Source organism: Grampus griseus (genome assembly GCF_964374135.1).
Source record: "Grampus griseus genome assembly, chromosome: 11".
NCBI lineage: Eukaryota > Metazoa > Chordata > Mammalia > Artiodactyla > Delphinidae > Grampus > Grampus griseus.
Window position 1 is genome coordinate 20,534,769 of NC_139005.1, and position 27,004 is coordinate 20,561,772.

Consider the following 27,004-nt stretch of genomic DNA (forward strand, 5'->3'; position numbering starts at 1 on the left):
TTTTGAATAATTTTTTCTTATCTTTTCATAAAACTTTGACCCCATCTAATATAACATGCTTACAGAGACTTGAGCTGAAATCACTATTACTGATGTTATCCTAGGGTGGTCAGATGAAGAGACTATCCCAGGATTCTGAATGTGGCTTGAGCCAATAGAACTGCGACATTCCCCCAAAGAAGCCTAGGCCTTTTGGGCACAGACGTGTGTGACTCAAAAACTATCCATGGTATCCAGCTTCAAGAAGAGAAAAGAAGAAACATTTTCTTTTAAATTTTCAAATGCTGAGGACCTTATCTTCGGGAACCTTCCCTAAGACTTCGGCATCTATTTACCTATTTTCCTCAGGTTTAAATCAATATGGTCCTTTGCCAAGGATGGCAAATTATTATACCAACAAAAGCACAAAATACAGAAATTCCGAGGTAAAAAGACTTCTCATTCTCCAATTTCATGTATGGATGTTATTATTATAATTATCATTATTTAAGAAGTATTGTATTTAGCCAGTAGTTTTGAGTAGACCAATCCATTAAGAATATATTTTTAATGTAACACTCTTAGAACGTCTAAGACTTAATTTATAAATGTCCCAGTTTTTGTATTGCCATTCTTTAATCCTGAGTTCATATCCTACCGGAAAAGGCAGACTCTAACATGGAATCCCTATCTGTAGGTAATTAAATTGAATAGTAAAGGCTATTTGGAATGGCTTAAAGTAATAGGGCAAAGGGAGGGGTTAGCAAAGTCCAAATAGAATGAATCTTTGATTCAGTAGAGAAACGCTTCTCAAACTTTCACGTGCCTATAGGTCAGCTGGAGATCTTTTTAAAATGCAGACTCTGATTCAGTAGACCTAAGGGTGGGGTCTGAGGTTTTGCATCTCTAACAAACTTCCAGGATCGAGGACGCTACTGACCCCCACCACACTCAAGTAGTGAGGAAGAATCTAGAATTTGGTAATGAGTAGGGAGGGAGCCTGCCATGTGCCCTCTAACTCAGCATCACAGAAAATATCTGAAAACTCAACCACCAGTCAACTGCCTTTTGGAGTCCTTCATCTTCTAACACAACAGCTCTCTGACATTTTGATGCTAAAAACTGACTTATCCACAAGCAGAGGCATAAACTCTGGAAACATTTCTTTATCTAGAAACCTGATGGACATTGATCAAGTAACTAGAGAAGAACCATAACAAGGTGACATCATCTGTTGAGGTGAAAGAGCAAAAACAAGACCAGATACCTAACCAACTACCTTTATCAGAACTACGCCATTCCATACACCTGAAAGCAATACAGTGTTGTGCGTCATTTATATCTCAATAATAAACAATTGGGCCATTCCATCACATATGCCAATGGTGATTCCCAAGATAGATCCTTTGGGAAAATGATAGCAAATCTTTCTATCGAAAGTTTTTTCTGATGGGCCAATCAATGTGAAATAGTTACTCTCCACTTTATCTAGTATAAAACAAATTCAGATTCACATTTGATTTCAATAGATTTTAATTCAATAATAAGCAATTATTTTAGAAGGAAGCACATGAGAAAAATACTTGAATATATGAAAACATTAAAGAGGTGGTATGCCCTAATTGCTTGTAGAATTATTTGCTTTGCTGAACACAGCACAAGAATTATAGTGGAAATCAATGCTCTGGTTTACCTCTTTTTAAGAGTGTCTATTTTTATTAGAATATTTCCTTTTCTAAAAGCAGTCATCTTTAAGCAATGAAGACAGGCTAGCTGTACCCAAGCGCTTTCAATTGTGGTCAGAGGGAGCACACATCCTCTAATGACCTCAGGAAAGATTATCAAAGATGTACTGTGAATGAAGATGTTTACTCAGCAGTGAGCTAGCACACATATTTAGGCGTTTTATTTTTAACAGCCAAAAAGAATGTCAGAAGCCTCATTTCCTGGTCGGATAATAAGCATCCTGCCCTAAGCATGGATGAGCACACACACATCATCTCAAATGTAGCATGAGTGATGGCTCTAAGTATGACAGCTGACACCTTCACTAAACCATTATTCTTGGAAACAAGGCAATCTATACACTCAGAGAGGAAGACTTTGCTAGCTGGGTGTTTACATCTATATTTGCCACCTAGGGAGAATAACAGCCTTATTTCAGAACAAGTTGTATAAGTAGAGATACATCTTAAATTTTACAATGGAAGGGCCAATGCTTTTGTCTCTTTCAGTCATTTGTTTTCTGAGTACCTTAATGTAAAATGACTCTTGAAAGGCTTTTGAAAATTATCTTCTGGAACTGTACCCATCCTCTGGGATAAAGAGTTGTTGCAATTGCTTCAGAAATGGAAGTCTTGATTTATATTTCACAGGTGCTGTATTTTTGAAGGCGCAGCAGCACAGTGGGACCTACGTCCACTTGTCTTCGTTCCCCTGATAAGGAGCAAAGCATCATGGGGGAGAGGCAGGCTCAGGCTCTCACTGAGAAGCCAGAGTTCGGGCTCCTTGTGAGAGCCATTCACCCTGTCACCAACACGATGCCTTACTTAAACTTCCCAGACAAAAACAGATATTCACTTGAGCTGGAAAAGCAGGGGGATGGAGAAGTGTAGAGCTACAAGTTTAAATATTTCAGCTCTGTCTGTCAAAATGACTCCCTGTGTGTAGGTAACCTTGGCCAGGTTAATTCACTTAAGCTGCAAAGAGTTGCTCCACCTTTCCTGTCAATCAAACGAACAACTACTGTTTAAAATAATGATGAACACGAAGACAATGCATCAAATTAACTTGAAGTGGATATGACATCAGGCTGCGCCACCACTGACGATATTCGGATAGGAAACAAAATACTGGATTAAAAGCACGTTTGCCTTTTTTTTAAAAAAAAAGTGGTAAATTTTGAAACATATAACCAATTTTAATTAATAATGCTTTATTATATCAATTAGCTTTTTCTAGGATGTAGCTATTAAATTAAACCCCACAGTTGGACAATTACCTTTTCTTCATTACTCTCCAATTGTTTCATAGGGATTGCTATCTTCCCTAGATTATAAACTAGATTATAAACTCCTCAAGTGCAGCAATATGTCCTTTTTGTTCACGATTTAGGGTTAATCACAAGATCTCTGTGCTACCCATGAGCTCCACATGAATAGAGAGATGGGGAAGGATTCTACTCCACCCTCCAAGTGCAGTAAGGGAATAAAATGTGCTCTTGTGCCACCATCTCCCTAAGGACTCTATTCCTTATTGCTTATTGTGGCACAGCTGGATTAAACTAGAAGTTTAATGGGGATTTGGGGACAATGGAGAAGGTGAGGACATTTTGTACCCTTGTCTCACCTTATGGGTGTCGGCCCCGGTGCTCTGGCACCAACTCATTTGTCCTACTGCTCCTAGCTCTGAGATCTGACTGCAGGAGTTTAAATTTCTACTCCTTTGTTTGAATAAAATTGAAGTATCTCTGCACAGTGATTCTTGGTACAGCCATCTATTCTGTAATTATAATACCACTAATAATTACTATTTACTGAGCATGTATTAAATAATTAGTTCTTTAAGTAGATTATCTAATTAAATCTACTCGAAAACACTGTGTGGCAGCTATTATTAGTCCCAAGACAGAGATAAGGAAATCGAAGCCCAGAGATCTTATCTAACTTCATATATCTGCTAAGTGAAGGAGGAAGTATTTGAAACTGGGTCTGACTACAAAATAAGCCATCTCTATGTTTGTCAGATTGTATGGCTACTGAATAAACTCTGCACAATGAGGTAGGGAAATCAATGGAGCAGTCATTTGTTCCAGGGACAGCTAAAATACCACTATAAAAAACTTTGCCCATATATACAGGGAGAAAAAAGGCTCATAGCAACACTCTATGTAATAACCAAAAAAAAAAGAAAAGAAAAGAAAAAGAAAAAGGATAAAAGAGAAGCAACCCAAAGATCAACCATAAACAAATAAGTAGATTATGGTATAGCCATGGGATAGAATATTATATAACAGTGAAAATAGTGAAATACAACTACAGGTAACAATGTGAAAGAATCTCAGGGATTAAAGATTAAACAAAAAAGCTATTGCAGAAAAATACATGGCATGCGATTCCACTTATAAAGCTCTTTGACACGCAAGACTAAACAATACAACAAGGGAATAGGAACACAAAATTCATGTCAGGACAGGGATGGGCTGTTAAGACAGAAGTGGAAAGAAGAGATCTTAGAAGGACTCTCATAAGATGGCAAAGTTAAATAAAGTGTTCTTCTTAAACTTGGTAGTGGGGGTCCAGGGAACACTGCATAGTTATACTTTAAATTTTTTGTGTTTTTTTTAAATGATAGCAAAATATATATAGTACAAAATTGACTATTTTAACAATGTTTAAAATGTGTAGTTCAGTGTCATTAAACATATTCACATTGTTATGGAACTGTTATCACTAGATAACATTAATTATTCTTTTTGTCTATTAACATTAGATTAAAAGAGTTTGTAGCAATAGCTGGTGATACTTATATAATCTTCATATCTTTGGTAAATTCTAAACAACTCATGATTGTAAGAAAATGTCTCTCATTTTGTAGTGAGAAATCTGGCTTTTGTTGCTGAGAAAAGTACATTGAGTTAGTTTTGGGGTAATTAATATAATACGTGGAGAAAGGTTAAGATGTTTGATCTGAAATAAATAAAAAGCAGCAACATATTTTCAATGGGATCTGAAGGTTCAAGGATACCTTGAGTTTAAGGAGTTCTATCTACTACATGTTGGGTTGATTGTAAAGCAAATTTTAAGTCAGATAGTTTTTACTATTGCATTAATTAAATTCCATCTCTCTTTCTAATTATTATATAGCCCAGTAGTTTTTTTAAAAAAAAGTATGACAGCTGCATCTGTACACTTTCCAAATATGCAGCATAGTTAGAAATGGCAAGGAACTGTTTTATAATGTTTTCCATAATGCCAACTGTCCATGGGTTATGTGAAGAGCAAGCATAAATAGCAGGTAGGAAGCCCAATGGAGTTATATCCTATCTTCCATCAGCTCACACTTTTGAGCACTATTGATCTCAGGTTTTTCTCCAATGCTGGCATTTCAGACCCAAGTTTAGCAATTTCTTGCTGCAGTTGTTCATTTGTTCCCTGTGCCTGCTGCAGCATGACTTGATCATTGTTTAAATGCATTTGTAATTTCAGAAACTGAGGGAAGAAAAAAAAAAAAGGGAGTGGGGCTGTTTTAGGCAATAATGCTCTGTTTTATAATAAAAGAAGCCATTGAAAGCTGATTATGTAACAAATCCATCAAGGCTGCAAAAGTACACCAGAGAATGAAGCATGATGGGAATTTTTAAGTCAGATATAATTTCTTTTCTGCCTGCAGGAGTTCTTTGTTAAAAAGCAATATATTAACTCATTAAAAAAATCTGGAAAGACTTCAAAAAAAGTAGCTTAATCTGCTACATTTTATGACATTTTATAGCCAATTCATGTTTTAACAAGTTCATTCACTTAATCATTACAATAGATTATCTGATATATTTCTCTTTAATAAACTAGATTTTTCCTCATGAAGTATAGCTTGTTTAGATTTTTTTAAAAGCTCAGTTTCTTTATAGGATAATTCCATAAATACTCACAATGTACAATTTTGTGTTACACATTTTTATAAAGGGTCTAGCCAACAATGCACCATGAATAATAATGATGATACACTTTGCTGGTTCTTCTTCTTTAGGATTTTAATTAAAAGTAAGCATATGGCACTTAGAAGGCAGCATACAGATGGTTTGTAAGGAATGACATGGCAAAGTAAACTAAAATTGTAAATAATTGTTTCATCGTCCAAATACCTGAGTTTCACCGAATTCTGAGAGGCAGCAGGGTCCAGTGGAATCCCTTGGATGATATAGCCAGATTTCTGTTTTCTCAGTTGTCAACTGTAAATGAAAATATCATCAACTAACTTTACTGCAGAAAGAAATGAAACACCAGGTAGACAATCTAAACCTAATTATAATTTGTTGGGAGCATTCACTTAAGCATTTTCTGGAAATTCATATGTAGGGATGCACATAGACCCAATTTAATAATGCTGCACACAGTGCTGATTCATTAAATTTCTATAAATCTCTGAAATAGTTTCTTTTAAAAAGTAACTTGTGTATATGGGTGCCTATGTAATACACACACATATATGCATTACAATAAACTTTATGCGTATATATGTCTCTCCTCCACCCCACCCCACCCCACCCATGCTCTAGGTACCTTCTCGGTCAGTGAGATCTAGCCAACACACTGTACTGTAACATATTCCTGGCTAAAAAGCATTAATCCACCATATTGCAAAGGTCCTCTGCCAAACAGTACTCTACCTCATTTTCCTGAGTTGAGTGGGTTCTAAAACATGTATTGTTTACTATGCTATGGCTGTTCTTTCTACTATTTATTGTGTGTTATGGTGAACAGTTTTGACCCATAACATCTGACAAAAGTCAGAAAGTATGCAAGCAACACTTAACACCTAAAAAAGGTGGTAAGGAGATAAGCAGACCACAATGTGTCTTCAAGAAAATGACTTAGGAATCAGAGAATAAATATCATGAAGCACTTACTTATATTTGAAAGCCCTTTGACCTTCATAAACATCATAAACATCACTGAAAGCTGGAGGACTGACCAGCAAAGAGAGACTGTCCGTGTTGACTGTCTGGAGAGCATCTCCTTAAGGCTGTCCTCCAATGAACCCACATAGAAATGATCCTACCATTTTTGGGAATACATCCTCTGAATTAAACCAGGTGTGCCATATCCAAAAGTTTCTGGAAACATGGTCTCTTTCGGAAAGTAATTTAAAAGATACAGCTTTTTCATGGGACAAAGGGTGTTAAAGAAACTGGCTGATTCACAAGAGATGCATCACCAAGTGAAGAGAGGGGCCACATCTGGTGAAAGTAACAAGCGTAAAAAGGGTGAAAGTATGTCAAGAGAGAGAAAACAAATGATAGGCTGATATAAATTTAAATCTCATGCCTAACCTGGCACACTTAAGGCAAAACAGAAGTCACTCCGGCAGAAGACAGTGAGTATCAGTGCATAAAGGTTAAGCTTGCTCAACCAACAGTGCCCGGCACATTTTTACATATATAGTAAGTGGTTAGTGAATGAATCCACAAAGAGCCTACATGACCCAACTAAAATTAGCCTCTAACTAGAGAGGTCAGTCTTGTTTTCCAGATAGTAGGCAAAATGTTACAAAAATTGCACCCGCAGGAAGAACCCACAGCAAGTAAACACTTTACCTCTTTTTGATATTAAAAAATAAAGATAACTCTAACCTATATATTTAATCACAAGACAAGGAGACTTCTTACACCTACTTACTCAGGGCAAAACTTTATGAAAAAACATAAAGGGTCTTTTTTACATCTTTCTTTCCAACTTCTTAAACCTCCCAATTCATCCCATCCCACCCCACCCCACCCCAGCTTTCCGCGCTTGGTGTCCATACGTTTGTTCTCTACATCTGTGTCTCAATTTCTGCCCTGCAAACTGGTTCATATGTACCAATTTTATAGATTCCACATTTATGCATTAATATATCTGTTTTTCTTTTTCTGACTTACTTCACTCTGTATAACAGTCTCTAGGTCCATCCACATCTCTACAAATGACCCAACTTCGTTCCTTTTTATGGCTGAGTAGTATTCCATTGTATATATGTACTACATCTTCTTTATGCATTCATCTGTCGATGGGCATTTAGGTTGCTTCCATGTCTTAGCTATTGTAAATAGTGCTGCAATGGACATTGGGGTGTAAGTGTCATTTTGAATTATGGTTTTCTCAGGGTATATGTCCAGTAGTGGGATTGCTGAGTCATATGGTAGTTCTATTTTTATTTTTTTAAGGAACCTCCATACTGTTTTCCATAGTGGCTGTATCAATTTACATTCCCACCAACAGTGCAAGAGGGTGCCCTTTTCTCCACACCGCTCCAGCAACTGATGTTTGTAGATTTTCTGATGATACCCACTCTAACTGGTGTCAGGTGATACCTCATTGTAGTTTTGATTTGCATTTCTCTAATGATTATGATGTTGAGCATCTTTTCATGTGCCTCTTGGCCATCTGTATGTCTTCTTTGGAGAAATGTCTATTTAGGTCTTGTGCCCATCTTTTGATTGGGTTGTTTGTTTTTTTAATGTTGAGCTGCATGGACTGTTTATATATTTTGGAGATTAATCCTTTGTCCGTTGATTTGTTTGCAAATATTTTCTCCTACTCCAGCATTGTCTTTTCCTCTTGTTTATAGTTTCCTTTGCTGTGCAAAAGCTTTTAAGTTTCATTAGGTTCCATTTGTTTATTTTTGTTTTTATTTCCATTACTCGAGGAGGTGGGTCAAAAAAGATCTTGCTGTGATTTATTTCAAAGAGTGTTCTTCCTATGTTTTCCTCTAAGAGTTTTATAGTGTCTGATCTTACATCTAGGTGTTTAACCCATTTTGAGTTTATTTTTGTGTATGGTGTTAGGGAGTGTTCTAATTTCATTCTTTTACAAGTAGCTGTCCAGTTTCCCCAGCACCACTTATTGAAGAGACTGTCTTTTCTCCATTGTACATCCTTGCCTCCTTTGTAATAGATTAGGAGACCATAGGTGCGTGGGTTTATCTCTGGGCTTTCTATCCTATTCCATTGATCTATATTTCTGTTTTCGTGCCAGTACCATATTGTCTTCATTACTGTAGCTTTGTAGTATAGTCTGAAGTCAGGGAGTCTGATTCTTCCAGCTCTGTTATTTTCCCTCAAGATTGCTTTGGCTGTTCGGGGTCTTTTATGTCTCCATACAAATTTTAAGATTTTTTGTTCTAGTTCTGTAAAAAATGTCATTGGTAATTTGATAGGGATTGCATTGAATCTGTAGATTGCTTTGGGTAGTATAGTCATTTTCACAGTATTGATTCTTCCAATCCAAGGACATGGTATATCTCATAATCTGTGTCATCTTTCATTTCTTTCATCAGTGCCTTATAGTTTTCTGAGTACATGTTTTTTACCTACTTAGGTAGGTTTATTCCTAGGTATTTTCTTCTTTTTGTTGCAATGGTGAATGGGATTATTTCCTTAATTTCTCTTTCTGATATTTTGTTGTTTGTGCATAGGAATGCAAGAGATTTCTGTGCATTATTTTGTAGGCTGCAACTTTACTAAATTCATTCTTTAGCTCTAGTAGTTTTCTGGTGGCATCTTTAGGATTCTCTATGTATAGTGTCATGTCATCTGCAAACAGTGACAGTTTTACTTCTTCTTTTCCAATTTGTATTTCTTTTTCTTCTGTGATTGCTGTGGCTAGGACTTCCAAAACTATATTGAATAATAGTGGTGAGAGTGGACTTCTTTGTCTTCTCTCTGATCTTAGAGAAAATGCTTTCAAGTTTTTCACCATTGAGAATGATATTTGCTGTGGGTTTGTCATATACGGCCTTTATTATGTTGAGGTAGGTTCCCTCTATTCCCACTCTCTGGAGAGGTTTTATCATAAATGGGTGTTGAAATTTGCCAAAAGCTTTTTCTGCATCTATTAAAATGATCATATGGTTTTTATTCTTCCGTTTGTTAATACAGTGTAGTGTATCACACTGACTGAATTGCACATATTGAAGAATCCTTGAATCCCTGGGATAAATCTCACTTGATCATGGTGTATGATCCTTTTAATGTGTTGTTGGATTCTGTTTGCATTTTGTTGAGGTTTTTGCATCCATATTCATCAGTGACATTGGTCTGTAATTTTCTTTTTTTATAGTATTTTGTCTGGTTTCGGTATCCGGGTGATGGTGGCCTCATAGAATGACTTTGGGAGTGTTCCCTCCTCTGCAACTTTTTGGAAGAGTGTGATAAGGTTGGGTGTTAGCTCTTCTCTAAATGTTTGATAGAATTCACCTGTGAAGCCAACTGGTCCTGGACTTTGGTTTGTTGGAAGATTTTTAATCACAGTTTCAATTCATTACATCTGATTGGTCTGTTCATATTTTCTATTTCTTCCAGGTTCAGTCTTGGAAGCTTATACCTTTCTAAGAATTTGTCCATTTCTTCCAGATTGTCCATTTTATTGGCATAGAGTTGCTTGTAGTAGTCTCTTAGGATGCTTTGTATTTCTGCGGTGTCTGTTGTAACTTCTCCTTTTTCATTTCTAATTTTATTGATTTGAGTACTTTCCCTCTTTTTCTTGATGAGTCTGGCTAAAGGTTTATCAATTTTGTTTATCTTCTCAAAGAACCAGCTTTTAGTTTTATTGATCTTTGCTATTGTTTTCTTTGTTTCTATTTCTGCTCTGATCTTTATGATTTCTTTCCTTCTACTAACTTTGGGTTTTGTTTGTTCTTCTTTCTCTAGTTCCTTTAGGTGTAAGGTTAGATTGTTTAGTTGAGATTTTTCTTGTTTCTTGAGGTAGGCCTGTATTGCCATAAACTTTCCTCTTAGAACTGCTTTTGCTGCATCCCATAGGTTTTGGATCGTTGTGCTTTCACTGTCATTTGTCTCTAGGTATTTTTTGATTTCCTCTTTGATTTCTTCAATGATGTCTCGGTTATTTAGTAATGTATTGTTTAGTTTCCATGTGTTTGTATTTTTTATGTTTTTTCCCTGTAATTGATTTCTAATCTCATAGCCTTGTGGTCAGAAAACATGCTTGATATGATTTCAATTTTCTTAAATTTACCAAGTCTTCATTTGTGACCTAAGATGTGATCTACCCTGGAGGATGTTCTGTGTGCACTTGAGGTGAAAGTGTAATCTGCTGTTTTCAGATGGTATGTCCTATAAATGTCAGTTAAATCTATCTTGTCTATTGTGTCAATTAAAGCTTGTGTTTCCTTATTAATTTTCTGTTTGGATGATCTGTCCATTGGTGTAAGTGAGGTGTTAAAATCCCCTGCTATTACTGTGCTACTGTCAGTTTCCTCTTTTATATCTGTTAGCATTTGCCTTTTGTATTGAGGTGCTTCTATGTTGGTTGCATATATATTTATAATTGTTACATCTTCTTCTTGGATGAATCCCTTGGTCATTATGTAGTGTCCTTCTTTGTCTCTTGTAACATTCTTTGTTTTAAAGTCTATTTTATCTGATATGAGTATTGCTACTCCAGCTTTGATTTCCATTTGCACAGAATATCTTTTTCCATCCCCTCACTTTCAGTCTGTATGTGTCCCTAGGTCTGAAGTGGGGCTCTTGTAGGCAGCATATAGATGGGTCTTTTTTTGTATCCATTCAGTGAGTCTGTGTCTTTTGGTTGGAGCATTTAATCCATTCACCTTTAAGGTAATTATAGATATGTATGTTCCTATTATAATTTTCTTAATTCTTATGGGTTTGTTTTCGTAGGTCCTTTTCTCCTCTTGTGTTTCCCACTCAAAGAAGTTCCTTTAGCATTTGTTGTAGAGCTGGTTTGGTGGTCCTGAATCCTCTTAGCTTTTGCTTGTCTGTATAGCTTTTGATTTCCCTGTCGAATCTGAATGAGATCCTTGCCGGGTAGAGTAATCTCGGTTGTAGGTTCTTCCCTTTCATCACTTTAAATATATCATGCCACTCCCTTCTGGCTTGTAGAGTTTCTGCTGAGAAATCAGCTGTTAACCTTATGGGGATTCCCTTGTATTCCCTTTGTTCCCTTGTTGGTTTTAATAATTTTTCTTTGTCTTTAATTTTTGTCAGTTGGATGACTATGTGTCTTGGTGTGTTTCTCCTTGAGTTTATCCTGCCTGGGACTCTCTGTACTTCCTGGACTTGGATGGCTATTTCCTTTCCCAGGTTAGGGAAGTTTTCGACTGTAATCTCTTCAAATATTTTCTCGGGTCCTTTCTCTCTCTCTTCTCCTTCTGGGACCGCTATAATGCAAATGTTGCTGCATCTAATGTTGTCCCAGAGGTCTTTTGGGCTGTCTTCGTTTCTTTTCATTCTTTTTTCTTTATTCTGTTCTGTGTCAGGGATTTCCACCATTCTGTCTTCTAGGTCACTTACCCATTCTTCTACCTCAGTTATTCTGCTATTGATTCCTTGTAGTGTATTTTTCATTTCAATTATTGTATTGTCCATCTTTTTTTGTTTGCTCTTTAATTCTTCTAGGTCTTTGTTAAACATTTCTTGCATCTTCTCCATCTTTGCCTCCATTCTTTTTCTGAGGTCCTGGATCTTCTTCACTATCATTATTCTGAATTCTTTTTCTGGCGGGTTGCCTATCTCCACTTCCTTTAGCTGTTTTTCTGGAGTTTTATCTTGTTCCTTCATCTGATAGATAGTCTTCTGTCTTTTCATTTTGTCTATCTTTCTGTGAATGTGGTTTTCGTTCCACAGGCTGCAGGACTGTAGTTTTCTTGTTTCTGCTGTCTGCCCTCTGGTGGATAAGACTTTCTAAGAGGCTTGTGCAAACTTCCTGATGGGAAGGACTGGTGGCGGGTAGAGCTGGGTGTTGCTCTGGTGGGCAGAGCTCAGTAAAACTTTAATCCCCTTGCCCGCTGATGGGTGGGGCTGAGTTCCCTCCCCGTTGGTGGTTTGGCCTGAGGCAACCCATCACTGGAGTCTATAGGCTCTTTGGCAGGGCTAATGGCAGACTTCCAGAGTGTTCACGCCAAGGATTACTTCCCAGAACTTCTGCTGCCAGTGTCCTTGTCTCCATGGTGAGCCACAACCTCCCCCCACCTCTGGAGGAGACCCTCCAACACTAGCATGTAGGCCTGGTTCAGTCTCCTTTGGGGTCACTGCTCCTTCCCCCTGGGTCCTGATGTGCACACTACTTTGTGTGTGCCTTTCAAGGGTGGAGTCCCCATTTCCCCCAGTCCTGTCAAAGTCCTGCAATCCAATCCCGCTTGCTTACAAAGTCTGATTCTCTGGGAATTCCTCCTCCTTTTGCCAGCCCTCCAGGTTGGGAAGCCTGATATGTGGCTAAGAATCTTGACTCCAGTGGGTGGACTCCTGTGGTATAGTTGTTCTCCAGTTTGTAGGTCGCCCATCCAGCGGTTATGGGATTTGATTTTCTTGTGATTCTGCCCCTCCTACCATCTCACTGCAGCTTCTCCTTCATTTTTGGATGTGGGGTATCTTTTTTGGTGAGTTCCAGTGTCTTCCTGTCGATGACTGTTCAGCAGTTAGTTGTGATTCTGGTGCTCTCTCAAGAGGGAGTGAGCGCATGTCCTTCTACTCCGCCATCTTGAACCAATCTCCTTAATTTTCACACTTTCTACAAAAATTTTCCCCTTCTCATTTCTACATCTCCCGGGTTGGGGGGGAAAATATGTGAACTCTTCCACACTCCTCTGCCCTACCCTCATCTTTCCTACCCACGCATATGTTTAGTGGGAAAGAAAAGTTTTCAAAAATATATAAGAAAATCCTGGGAATTCCCTGGTGGTCCAGTGATTAGGATTCCACACTCTCACTGCCAAGGGCCTGGGTTCGAACCCTGGTCAGGGAACTAAGATCCTGCAAGCCTCATGGCACAACCAAAAAAGAAAAAAAAAAAAGAAAAAGAAAAGAAAAGAAAATTCTTTTGTTGGCAAATAAGACAGAGTGTTTAACCTCTATCAATCATTCTTCCTGCTCCTATTGAATCTTCAGAGGCATGAGGGCTGAGGTTGTGAAAGAAGAGGCAGAGGAAGTGGGAAGGACCCAGGAGAAGTGACGCATTCATTCTTTAAGCAGTGTCCAGGCTCACTGACCAAGCTGGAGGAGATACCACAGTCAGTAAGATGCAGCCCCACTCTGATGTAACTTTCATTCTAAAGGTAGAAAAGCTAACAAATAAACAAATAATAATAAAATAATTATAAAATTGGAAATGTTATGAAAGAAACTAGGGCTGAAAGATAATAATGGCTGTTGTGCATTGGGGGTGGACACCCACTTTAGGTAGAATACTCAAGGCTAAATGAGGAGTTGGCCACGTAGGAAGATGGGGAAGCACTTCCTGGGGAAAATAACCAGGACAACTGGTGCTGAGCTGGAAAGAGTGTGAGGGGCAGAAACCCCAATGACTGGTTCTGCAAAGATTGCTCTGGTTGACTTACAGAGAATAGACTGCAGGAGGCCAAAAGCAAAAGCAGAGGGCCTGTTGCAGGAGCCTTGGTAAGAGAAGTGGGCTGCTGGACTAAGATGGGGCAGAGGAGATGGACAAAAGTGAAGAGATGAGGCTTGACAATGGAGTGGGTGTCGGGATGCAAGAAAAGGGGAGAATCAACAGTGACTCTTGGGTTCCAACCTTGAACATCTAGGTGGCCACTGGTGGCATGCATTGACATGGGTTAAGACCAGAGACTGGGAACAGATTTGAGGGAAGGATAGAGTGACTGAAATCAAAAATTCCCTGTAATGCACTTTATGTGGATTTACTCTGTCAGAATTGGCAATAAGCAGAAATCCACCTACAAATAACTTCATTGCTGATCCTGTTTGAGCTGTGAAATATCTGCTTTATAAAATGAAGGGATTACAAAACTAAATACTGTAATTATTCCTCTCAACCTGGTATAACAATAACCATGTGAGAACTGTAATGAGTCTCACTTAATGCACAGCACATTCTGAGCTTCTCAGAGGAAAGTACTGAATATGTGTGGAAAGCTCATTAATTTAGTATCCAGGAATGTGTCATTAGATGCAGTAGTGTTAAAAATAAGAGTAGAGGTCTAAACATAGTAGCATAGTTTCCTCTGCACAAAATACTATCTGTAACAGATTAACAAGTGACCTTGTTACTGTTCATGGATCCTGGCCTAGTTTGAGTCTGTGAGCATTGAAGCAAGTAATTTCAGAAATCTCACAATCCGGAAAAGTATCATTGCCTTATTTGAAGTAAAGTTCATTGTATTTAGGGATGAGATTCTTCCCCTTTTCTTTGACTTCTGTGCTGTTAGAGTTGAGGAGACTCCCACAGTTTACACATGGGTTTACTTAGTTCACAATCTCGACTAGAGGACAAATGATTTATTGTACAAGATTATTCATAGAAGACTAAACATGGCTCTTCCTGCCATATCAGTTGTTCCATTGCATTAATATTTCAATGTTTTACATGAATTCATGTATGGAGTAATAGTCATTTACCAAATTTCATTGTCCCCTGATGCATACATCAGCAAATCTTCAGAGGTCTGAAGTGATGCGATATATAGCCCATTCCTGAATGTCTCTAGAGAAAAGAGACTTTCCAGTTGGATCAATTCAAAAACATTAAGAGTCTGTGTACCATGTATGAGAAACTGTGTTAGGGGCCAAGGATACAGAGTTTGTGTTGCATCATGTCTCTATAAACTGCCTCAAACTCCCACTTATATTTTTTTATATCAGCTAATATTTATTGAGCGTTTAGTGTGTTTGTTCCAGTAAGTATTTTATGTAGTTTCAAGGAATAACTCAAAGACAGTTATTTTGCGTACAAATGTTCTCACATAGGAATAAGATGATCAGCTTGTGCCAGTTTGTCTGGGACTGCCTCTGTGTTTTTTGTAATTGAAATGAAATTCATATAACATAAAATTAATCATTTAGAGTATACAATTCACTGACACTTAATACATTCACAGTGTTGTGCAATCACAATCCCTATCTAGTTTGAAAACATTTTCATCACCCCAAAAGAAACTCCCTCCCCCATTAAGCAGTCGCTATCTATTCTCACATCCCCCAGTCGCTGGCAACCACCAACCTGTCTTCTGTTTCTATGGATTTACCTACTCCTGACATTTCACATAAATGAAATCATGGCATAATGTTTTAGAGGTTCAATATTGTAGCAGGTATCCTTTCAATGGCCAAATAATACTGTGCTATGCATATATCCTAAATTTGTTTATTTGTTGTCAGTGGATGGACATTGGGTGGTTTCCACCTTTTAGCTACTGTAAATAATGCTTCTATGGACATCGTGTACAAGTATTTGAGTACCTGTTTTCAGTTCTTTGGGATATATACCCAGGAGTGTAATTGCTAGATCACATGATAATTTTGCGTTTAACTTTTTGAAGAACCACCAAACTGTTTTCCACAGTGGGTGTACCCATTTTACATTGCCACCAGCAATGTACAAGCATTCCAATTCCCCACATCCTCGCCAAGATTTGTTATTCTCAGCTTTTATGGGTTTTAGGGGTTTTTGTCTGTTTGTTTGGTTTTTTTAAAATAGTAGTAATCCTACTGAGTGTAAAGTGGTATCTCCGTGGTTTTGAGTTTCATTTCCCTAATGCCTAATGATGTTAAGCATCTTTTCAGGTGCTTATTGGCCATTTGTCTATCTTCTTTGGAGAAATGTCTATTCAAGTGCTTTGTACATGTTTTAATTGGGTAGTTTGTCTTTTTGTTATTAAGTTATAGGAATTGTTCCTATATTCTCAATACTACCCCCTTATCAGATGTATGATTTGCAAATAATTTCTCCCATTGTGTAGGATGTCTCATCACTTTCTTGATAACATCCTTTGATGATCAAAAGTTCTAAATACTGGTGAAGTACAATTTATCTATTTCTCCTTTTGCTGATTTTGGTATCATATCTAAGAATGCTTTTCAAATCCAAAGTCACAAAGATTTAGGCCTATGTTTTCTTCTAAGAGTTTTATAGTTCTAACTATATTAGGTTGTTGTTTCATTTTACATTAATTTTTGTATATGGTGTGAGGTAGTGGTACAGTTTCATTCTTTTGCATGTGGATATCCAGTTATCCCAACCCCATTTGTTGAAGAGACTATTCTTTTCCCACTGGATTGTCTTGGCACCCTTGTCAGAAATCAGTTGACCATACTGTGTGGGTTTATTACTAGACTCTCATTTCTATTCCATTGGTCTACATGTCTGTCCTATGCCAAGACTCAAAGCCTCACTTCTTGAAGTAGAGGTGGGTAAGGGCAGAGAAAAGTTCAAACAAAAATACACATAGATTAAAAAACACAGTTACCACCACTGAGGAGCTCACAGTCTAAATCAGGGATGCACAATCCCTTGAAATTATACAAAAAATTTTCGTGAATGGACAGATCACATTTATCGATGGAGAAAGATCCACAGTTTTCCTGAGGTTCCCAAAAGTGTGTATAACATAAACAAAAAAATAGGAATTAATTAAGATAACAGCTGTTTCAGTCCTAGGTATATATTAGAATCTCCCAGGAAGATTTTAAAAACTAATGATTCTTTGGACTCATACCTAGAGATTCTGATTCAATTGGATGGGAGTTGGGCCCATGTTATTAACATTTTTTAAAAGCTCCTAAGTAATTAAAATTTGCTGGGAGTGTTGAGGACCCCTGGTCTAAAAGGAGAGTCATCATTATATATAACAATGTAGGTTATTACATATTATATAAATAATTGCAATATAGTATGATAAATGCTAAATATGGAAATTTACAATAACTATTCTCTTTTTCCCTAAGATCTCACAAAGTATAATTGGGAAATTTCTGATATAATAGAAAGACTGAGCGAAAATTTAAGAGAACTTTTAACCCAAATCCCTGTATCTTTATTTTTCTCTGTTTCTGGAAGCTGCCACAAAATGTCTTGGTACTGAGTCAAGTTTGACTGCAACGATACGAGAAGGCCTGAGCCAGGTCCATCAGCTAAGCCCCTCCTGGGTTCCTGCACCTCAGAAACTGTAGGATTATAGATGTCTGTTGTTGCAAGTGACAAAGTTTTGGGATTGTTATGCAGCAACATACAAGAGTACAGATGGTAAATAAATATGCAAACACATTATTAAAAAGAAGCACCCTTTCATAGGTGATCCCGTGTGTAGAAGAAAGACAATGGTTGGCCTTGGGCTCAGGAACCTGGGTTCTAGTTGAGCCCCATCACTTGTTCTGTGAAATGGGAATAATAATGTTTGTCTCCTTGGCCAGAACTGCATCACTTGTCCACAGCTAAAGCAATTATGATTCTTCCCTTTCAGCTCAGGTTGGGGCTGTTCATGAAGTGTGTGACTGAATAGAGGAAAGTTGAAACATACACTGCATCAGGGTCTACTTGGAGAAAGTTTAAATGTTTTCGGAGTAAGCGACAGAAACCATCTCCTGCCATCACATAGTAACACAATGACCTTGAACAAATAGCCTCTCCAAACTTCCCGGAACAGAAACAGCTGAAGACCTGAGTACTTACACTGGGATAAGTAAATAAAGGAAACGAATAAATATAAAAACTAAATTTAAAAAGTGTTATATGCCAAAGAAGATATAGAAATATAATTTTGATATAGCTTCCAAAAGTATTCTGTATCTGTCATATATAATTTAGACGAGAAGCTTTGGCCATCCCTTTTGTAATCATCTATGGCAATAGTAGGAATGAACTATGATCTAAATGTGATGGTAGGTACCACATACGAGATTGACAGTATCCAAACCATCTTCCAATCAGTAAAAATAAATAATATTTTTCAGAAGTTGAAAAGTTGTAATTTAGAAGCTTACTTAGGATCCTTTTGATTCCTATTCAATGAATAATATGGTACCAATAGAGAATGATTTCCTTATGCCAAGAAATAGACACAAATGAAAATGAAAGGGTGATAAAATCTTACTTTCTTCACAAACAGTGAAACAGCAGAGGAAAATTTCCTATAGACAGGAAATTGAAACTGAAAGCACACTCTAGGAGAGTTTTATCAAACACTTAAAATCTTCAGTTTCTATAGATTCCCAAGTTTGATGCATAAGTTACTTGGGAACCACATTTTTTTAAATAGCATTTTTTTCTGTACTACAAATGATTTTCCATCAATCTTTTTTCCAAAGCTAGTGAAAAGTTACTAGATTTCACCATCCCTTTGTATGACCTGCATTCTACAATATGGGCAAAGAAAACAGCAATAACAATTAACACTGCATGGGCTTTATATATAGTAGTGGAAAACAGATCATCAGGATAGTATTATTTTACAACTTCTCTTAGATATTTGATAGCTCCCCACAGGCAGTGTACAACGGAAGCAAGAGTTTGTTTTAACCTTTTATAGTAGCTTCTCCCCGGGATCCTAGTTTGGACATTCAAATTAGTGTTTCACGCCTCAAGTCATATAAAATGTGGGGTGAGGAGCTGTGGGGGAAGGAATACACATAAAGTAGGGGGGACTCTTGTAAGTATCAAAATATCACGGCACTAGCTTCTGGAGGTTTTTAATTCCAAGTTCTAAATACGTTTTCTTGCTAGGCAAAACTTGAATTATATACTTGGGTTAGTTTGAGGTATCCTCTTCATTCAAGGACTACCAGGTTTCTATTATACAATATGTCCTGATTGTTTCTCTCTCTAAATATAAGTATAAACATAAAGATATTTTATTTTAGTTTTAGTTGTAAGACTGCTTGAGTTAGAATCCTAGACTCACCACTCGTTACTTAACCATTTCATGCCTCATTGAAGTGGCATGCCTGTGGTTGCTTGTTTGACCTCTGTAAAATGGGGATAATAATAATATCCACCTTACATCGGAGGTTGCTGTGGGAATTAAATGAGTTCACACCTGTGAAGCACCTAGAACAATGCCAGGCACAGATATTATTCATATTTCTAAAAAAAAGAGAAAAAAAGTGAAAATGTACTCAGTATTTCCTCATCTCTCTTTTGTGCAAAAGCTGTTTTTTTACTGGATAGGCTGCTGTGGCTCCTAATCTTGGCGTGAACAGTTTATTTACCCAAACATCTGAAATTCACGGATTTATAGGGTTCTGATCCTTTCACACACAGGCCTCTGGTTTACACTTTAATTTATTATGACAATGACTCAGAATCACTGCCATCCAGCTCCCCTGGATGCTTCTACATAATGACTTAGTTTTCTGTGTTCCAGATCATGAGGAACAGATGTTAAAGTGAAAAAATAACACCATAACCATTTCCCTTAATTAGCACCTTTGTGAGTAAACTGAAGAAGAGTGAACCGTCCTAGAAACTAAATTACTCTCCCATCTTCAGGCGAACCTTCCAGCTCCGCGGGATGAGTCACTAGCCAGCGCAGATAACTCCTCCGCGCCTCGCGCCTCCTCTGTGAATAAATGGGGCCGTTAGTCCTTCAGCTACAAATCTGGCCATTTTTAAGAGCACTTTAATCATTTTCCATTTTTTAAAAGCTGATATTTTCATACAGTCTTTCTTCTTTCTTTTTCCTCTTCCTCTTCGTAAACACAAAGGGAGATGACTGTGCTTTTCATGCTGTCACTGACTCAGCAATTCCTCTATTTTTTATGAGCTCCTATCAGGGGCAGCATAAAAATATTACCAAATTAAGAACTAACAAGGTAACCTCTAGGGCAAAAAAAGAAAGGGGGCTGAGGGGAGGGAGAAAACCTTGTTTTATCCCAAGAAGTTACCAGCCAAAATCAAAGATGCAAAATGATGATTTTTGTTGTTCTAACATGAAATCAAATATTCATTTGAGAACATTTTTTCCCGGCTTAACATTCAGCACCCCCTGGTAAGATTAATTTTAATATCATGAGAGCAAGTTCCAGCAACTCAACTACTTCATTTGCATACTATGATTTCTATATGATTCAGATTCGTATCGCTTTGAATCCCAGGAGCCCCAAATAAATGTAGCATTATCACTGAAATGCAGCACTTTTCTCTTTTTATAAAGATGAATTTATGCTTGAAATAAATTTATTCTAATCCAACTTGAAGTATACAGGCACTATCACAGATTCTGAGGACTGAAGAAAACTCAAGGGGTTCTCCAGTCTAAGCCAGACCACTCTTAGGATCCATCAGGTAGAGGGGTTTTAAACCTAGTCTTATGATTCTCCAAGGAAATTTTGTTAACACCTCCCAATAACTTCTGCAGCTTTGAGCATACAGGGTGTGACTCTACAGTAACAAAACAAAACATATTTCCATAAACCATTCTTGAAAATTTTTCATTTCTTAGTCATATTCCACAAAGAGAATTTCTCAGGTCATCAGACCAACATTTTCCTTTTTTTTTTTTTTTTTTTTTTTTTTTGCGGTATGTGGGCCTCTCACTGTTGTGGCATCTCCCGTTGCGGAGCGCAGGCTCAGCGGCCATGGCTCATGGGCCCAGCTGCTCCGCGGCATGTGGGATCTTCCCGGACCGGGGAACGAACCCGCGTCCCCTGCATCGGCAGGCGGACTCTCAACCACTGAGCCACCAGGGAAGCCCCGACATTTTCCTTTTTGCATAATTTTATACAAGTTGTTAGGATGAAATTTTTAACGAGTTCATCGTCTTTTTTTTTTTTTTTTTTTTTTTTTTTTTGCGGTACGTGGGCCTCTCACTGTCACGGCCTCTCCCGTTGCGGAGCACAGGCTCCGGACGCACAGGCTCAGCGGCCATGGCTCATGGGCCCAGTCGCTCCGCGGCATGTGGGATCTTCCCGGGACCGGGGCACGAACCCGTGTCCCCTGCATCGGCAGGCGGACTCCCAACCACTGCGCCACCAGGGAAGCCCCGATGTTTTCCTTTTTGCATAATTTTGTACAAGTTGTTAGGATGAAATTTTTAATGAGTTCACCGTCTTTTTTTTTAGCCTCTCTTATTTTCTCTTGCCTTTAGTGCCTTTCAACAAATGATGTAATCTTTACTAAAAATTCTTTGAGTTAAGGGATTTATTGTCAAACTGCCTTTATGATGATCTTGATCATCAGAGATCATATTGCTATCTACGATGTCCTTTGTAACAGCAACAAAAAAAGCACACACAGACACATAGGTGACTGGTGCAAGGTCATGCATAGTCGGAATATTTTTGCTGCAGGAAAGCTAACCAAATCAATCCTTTTAGGAATTAACGACAAATGCAAGTTTATGAAAGTCTATCAGCTTTTACAGCTTATAAAATGAACATTCACTTCTCAAAAGGACTCATAAATGTTTTTGTTTCACAAAGAATGTTTATCTTCCTGACTTTCTTTCATATGCTCCTAAAGAGCAATGTGGTTTTGTTTAGTAGGTATTTATTGATACCCACTATTTACCAGACACTGTTCAAGGATGAGGATAAAAAGGCGAGAAAACAAGGTCCATGCCTGGTGGAGCCTGCAGTCTTGCAGGAACCACGATTACAAAACACGTCATTTCCATACAAGTGGCAAGTGCCATGAGGAAAGCCTCTAATGGAGGACAGGAAGCCAGAGAGACGTGAAGTCAGGGAAGACTTCCTGGAAGAGTTGCTGTAACTAGCACAATTTCTAATTTAATTTTTAAGAAAACAGTCTGTATAAAAGAAATTTTAAAAATACTCCGTGTTTATGGCAGAGTATCTAGTAAGACATATATTGGAGGATGGGAGCGAGGAGGAGGCAAAATATTATCAAACTGTGTCACAGACAAAGGGAGAAGAGTTCCTCTTCAAAATGCCTAAGCAGAGTCGGTGAACATCCACATATCTGCTTCTGAGATTCTGACACCAATTCCAATGTGTGGGTTTTTTCCCTCACGCCAAGCAATTCTCGGACACAAGCTGGGTGTCCTACAATTCAACTCATTTCTGACACTACCTGGAGGTAGCATCAGATTCCACAGGTTAAACCCACAAGACTGCCCCTCCCCTGCCACACACATTTCAGATGCCAATCACAAGTCCAGGCTGTCACCTGTGCTTCAACTGACCTGCTATATATAGATTATAGGTTTCCATCACCCCCTCCATGGGTTTAATTAATTTGCTGAAGTCGTTCACACAACTCAGAAAAACATTTTCTTAGGTTTATCAGTTTACTATAAAAGGATAAAACTCAGGAATAGCCAGATGGGAGAGATGCGTAGGGCAAGGTATGTGGGAAGGGGCACGGAGCTTCCATGCTCTCTGAGATTGCCACACCTCCAGAGAAAGGAGGTCTTGGAGGGCAACCCAGGATCCACAGAACCCCAAATGATGGTTTCATAATAAACTTTCCTCTTCCAGTATTCGGGAATCGGCTTCTAAATACTCTCAAATTTTGATGCATTAAAGAATAAGTAGGGTCGGGACTTCCCCGGAGGTCCAGTGGTTAAGACTCCACACTTCCAATGCAGGGGGTACAAGTTCAATCCCTGGTTGGGGAACTAAGATCCCACCCACATGCTGCACAGCGTGGCCAGAAAAGAATAAGTGGGGTCTCTGGCTTTTGTGTTTGGTACTGTTTTCCTATGAGATTCTCATAGGAACATCCACCTAATGTAAGAAGCTCTGGTCAACAGATGTGATTGATTTGATTTTGGTCTCCTTAGGTGCCATGCACATGCTGTATAAGAAACTGGAGATTCTAGACAAAATAACAATACTAACAAAGCACACCCATATTTGGTGAAAGTTTTTAAGCGCAGCAGCCGTGTCTGTGCCCACCCTTACTCTTTGACCTTTCAGTGTGCTTGGGCCTTTTCCAACTGCCAATATTTGCATCTCTGGCCTGAGGACTGAGGGCCAACCTGCCCACATACCTAACAAAATGGAAGGACCGGGAATGAACAACCTCCGAAGCAGCCCTCAACCATGTCCCAGCTCCCTGCCTCTCAGGCTGGGTAATTCTGAAGCTTGTGTTTACACCGCTCACTAGAATTTACCAAGAGAAGTAAGCACTAGTCACTCACTTTAGTAGCTGCCTTAATAATGCACCTTTTAGGGCTTCCCTGGTGGCGCAGTGGTTAAGAATCCACCTGCTAATGCAGGGGACACGGGTTCGTGCCCCGGTCTGGGAAGATCCCACATGCCGCAGAGCGGCTAGGCCCGTGAGCCACAACTACTGAGCCTGCGCGTCTGGAGCCTGTGCTCCGCAACGGGAGAGGCCGCGACAGTGAGAGGCCTGCGCACCGCGATGAAGAGTGGCCCCCACTTGCCGCAACTGGAGAAAGCCCTCGCACAGAAATGAAGACCCAACACAGCCAAAAATAAATATAAAATAAATTAATTAATTTTAAAAAATGCACCTTTTATTGGCTGCCTTCCTCTCCCTGTATTATTTCCCTGCTCCCCTATTGGTGTTTCCTGTACCGCACAAGCTGCACTCAAATACTTATCTCAGGGTCTGCTTCCAAGGGACTAAATCAAGAGGACATGACTCATTAAGTATAATGGTATCTTCATGTTCAAATAGTATTTTATAAGTACACAAAATATACAACCCCAATTGCAAAGATAAAGAAATAAAACAAGACATTTTAACAACAACTATGTTTTCTAAAACATATTAGAAAATAGACATATGTTCAATTGCCTAATTTTGGTCCCAGAAGCATAATGTGGAGTGTACATATTTGGAGGAAACCACAGTAAGGGCTGTCACCAAGGAAGGACAGGTTAGTCACCTTTCCAGGTACAAGGGCAGAGAATGGTACAGATGGAGAGAGAGGTGTCAAGTGGAAACCAGAAGAGAGGTGTTGCTTTTTTGTAAGTATGTTAATGTAAGCATGCATACTGAAAAATACTGGGGGACCGGCAAAACCCACTGCCCCTCCAGCTGATTCTGATCAGAACAGAGTAATTAATCAATCATGACACATTGATGTGCTGGCGCTGGCTTGGACCAGCTCATGAGAGCCTGAGACCTGACTGCTAATTTCAGGAATTTTGCAAGCCAGATGACTTCATGGTGTAGTCTGAAATAGACCATGGTGGGAGTATCTGCACCACAGAAATGGGCAAATGCTATAAATCAGGCTTCCTTTTCCCCCAAGAGCCAGTTGTTAAACATTTACCAGCACACCACTGAATGTTGACATTGTCATATTCACGTTTATTAATTAGCCAACCTCACTACAACAAGGAAACCAAGGACTAAGGGTAGATTGAGACTCACTTCCTTGGTGCCTTGTAAAACTGTAAGAGATCTGTAAGAGATCAAGGAAGATACTGCCTAGATAATTGGTCTTTACATCGGGCTTTGCAAATGCTCAGGGGTTTGTATACACGAATAATTTTAAGGGACTCAGTTTCCAGATCTTCAACTTTCACATGTGCTCTTTCTAAAAATTGGTTTGCCTGAGAATGAGGGTACCTCTCCACAGGCTTTCTCCCGTTTTACAGAAGAAAGGCATACCTACACACACATACACACCAAATCTCACTACTGGGCATTTCCCTGGGGTGTAAAAGTCTCCAAGTCCCCAAACAAAGGTATACAGGGAAAGACTGTACTGGGAGAAGCCTCCTTCGTGATTAATTAAGGCATCTTAAGCAGGGCCTCCTATCTTTCCCGGTTTTATATATTTATCTGTTAAGGTGAGGCTTGCATTAAAAGGAAGGTATATTAACCCATTTTGTAATTTTTCTGAATTCAAAACAACTGAGGAAATATATCAGTGGCATTGACTCTTTTGATTGTAGTTAGAGTGCTTTGCAGGACTACCAAAAATTTAAGATACTTTGGAAAGCCCCATGGCTATAAATTTCACATGCCTTCTTTGCTGTTCCGTGTGCTTTATTTCATAAGGTAATTAAAACGTATTTCATCCAATCATATCGTGAAATAGTTATCCAATTACAGCTCAATCTTCATCTCATTTAACAAGATGTTCAATACTTTCTATCTCCTAGAAACAAAAAAAAAGAACTTATTTAAATATAATTTTTAAAAATATAGATGTCGGTTTTAAAATGATCGAAAGGTGCATAGTTTTTTTAAAAAAAAATTCCTCTCGTCAGGAGCAAAGAAGTTTGGCGCTGTGGCCCAAGGTTACTCTCACAGCTAGCCTGGAGAGTCCAGAGGTGGATTAGACAGGGGCAAACAAACCCTTCCAGAATACCCAGAAGTAAAGAGAGAAAAGAATCCCTTGGAAGAGTTTAGTAATTCACTGCAAATGTTTCATTACAGTTGTTATTTTTAAAAGTACCTTCATTGATGTGTGAGAAAAAAAAAGTCTGTGGAAAAGGAATCTAGAAAACAGTAGTTTTAAAACATGGTGAACTTCTTTGAAAATGATTGTGGGTATATATATATTCAAATATATAAAAGTCAAAAAATGACGCGTCATTTCGTAGAAGAAGATCTTGAGCAGAAAAAAGAAAAACCTTTGATATCTATGAATAGTCGCTAACCCACAGCCAAGAGTATATCTCATCACGTTGTTTTTTCAAGTGTACCCAAAAGTCAGCTTTTCTTAGATCCTGTGATCTAAGTGTGCTTGATGTAAGCTCTCCTATGGAGTCATACCGGATAGTAAATGTCTGTATTATTAATAGCATCAAAGCGATAAATGTGTTCCTAACATAGGTGAAACCTGGGTGTTTACGAGGCACCTGCACAGCCTTTAAGGCTGCTGGCAGAGTAGGTCAAATTGTTTCTTCTAAAAGCATCCACTAAAAATAACCATCTTTTTCTTCTTTATTAGGAATTCCAGAAGTTATGGTTGCCTATAAAATCAAAAGCATGTGGGAGTAAAATGTATATTCTTCCAGAAGGTTCCTCCGAGCATTCAAGGCGATGTATCTGTGGCCCTTCATACCGGGATGGTGGTAGCCATTTATGTTGATTGTTCCAATAAAACTCTCAATTTAAAGGTAACTTATTTTGGCAACTTGATGATTACATTCAGTCAGGTTGGAAGTAGGAAGGCAGATAAAATTGCCTTGATCAAGAAAAAAGAAAATGTATTTTTTGAAATCAAAAAGCAGGCAATCTCAGTGGCAACACTTTATCCAAATAACTACAGATGTTGCCTTACTCTTTGGGTGTTAAACAGTATAAAGAATGACAAGAAATAAACTCTTTCTGTTCTAGTGGAAAGAATCTATTCCTATTCTGTTTTCTAGAAATGAGAGGAATAATCTATCCCGGCAGTTCATCTACTTGTGTGCCTAGGAAAACTTATTTAAAAATTCTTTCCTCTTGCACATGGGTTCAGTGGTATTGATTTAGCCACTGCTTCTTACATCCAGGGCATGAAATCAACTGATAACTTATGTGCTCCGCGGGGGCTGGAGGGCACAGAAGAGTTCAGGTACCCCTTCCCCTCACTCCACTCTCCACCCTCACTCCACCCTACCCCGCAAACTGTCTTGGCAATTATCTTGGGATCTCCCTTCCTTGTCTTGGGA

The 27,004-nt window shown here is 38.5% G+C and overlaps 1 long non-coding RNA gene across 1 annotated transcript in view; it reads right to left on the minus strand.

Annotated features, from left to right (window-relative positions):
- Positions 1–5,837: 5,837 nt before the first annotated feature.
- The window catches only part of LOC309830296, a 125,305-nt gene continuing 104,138 nt past the window's right edge, over positions 5,838–27,004 (minus strand). The window contains exon 3 of the long non-coding RNA XR_014297470.1: positions 5,838–5,926. This is a non-coding gene — a long non-coding RNA (uncharacterized lncRNA). The remainder of the gene's footprint in view (positions 5,927–27,004) is intronic.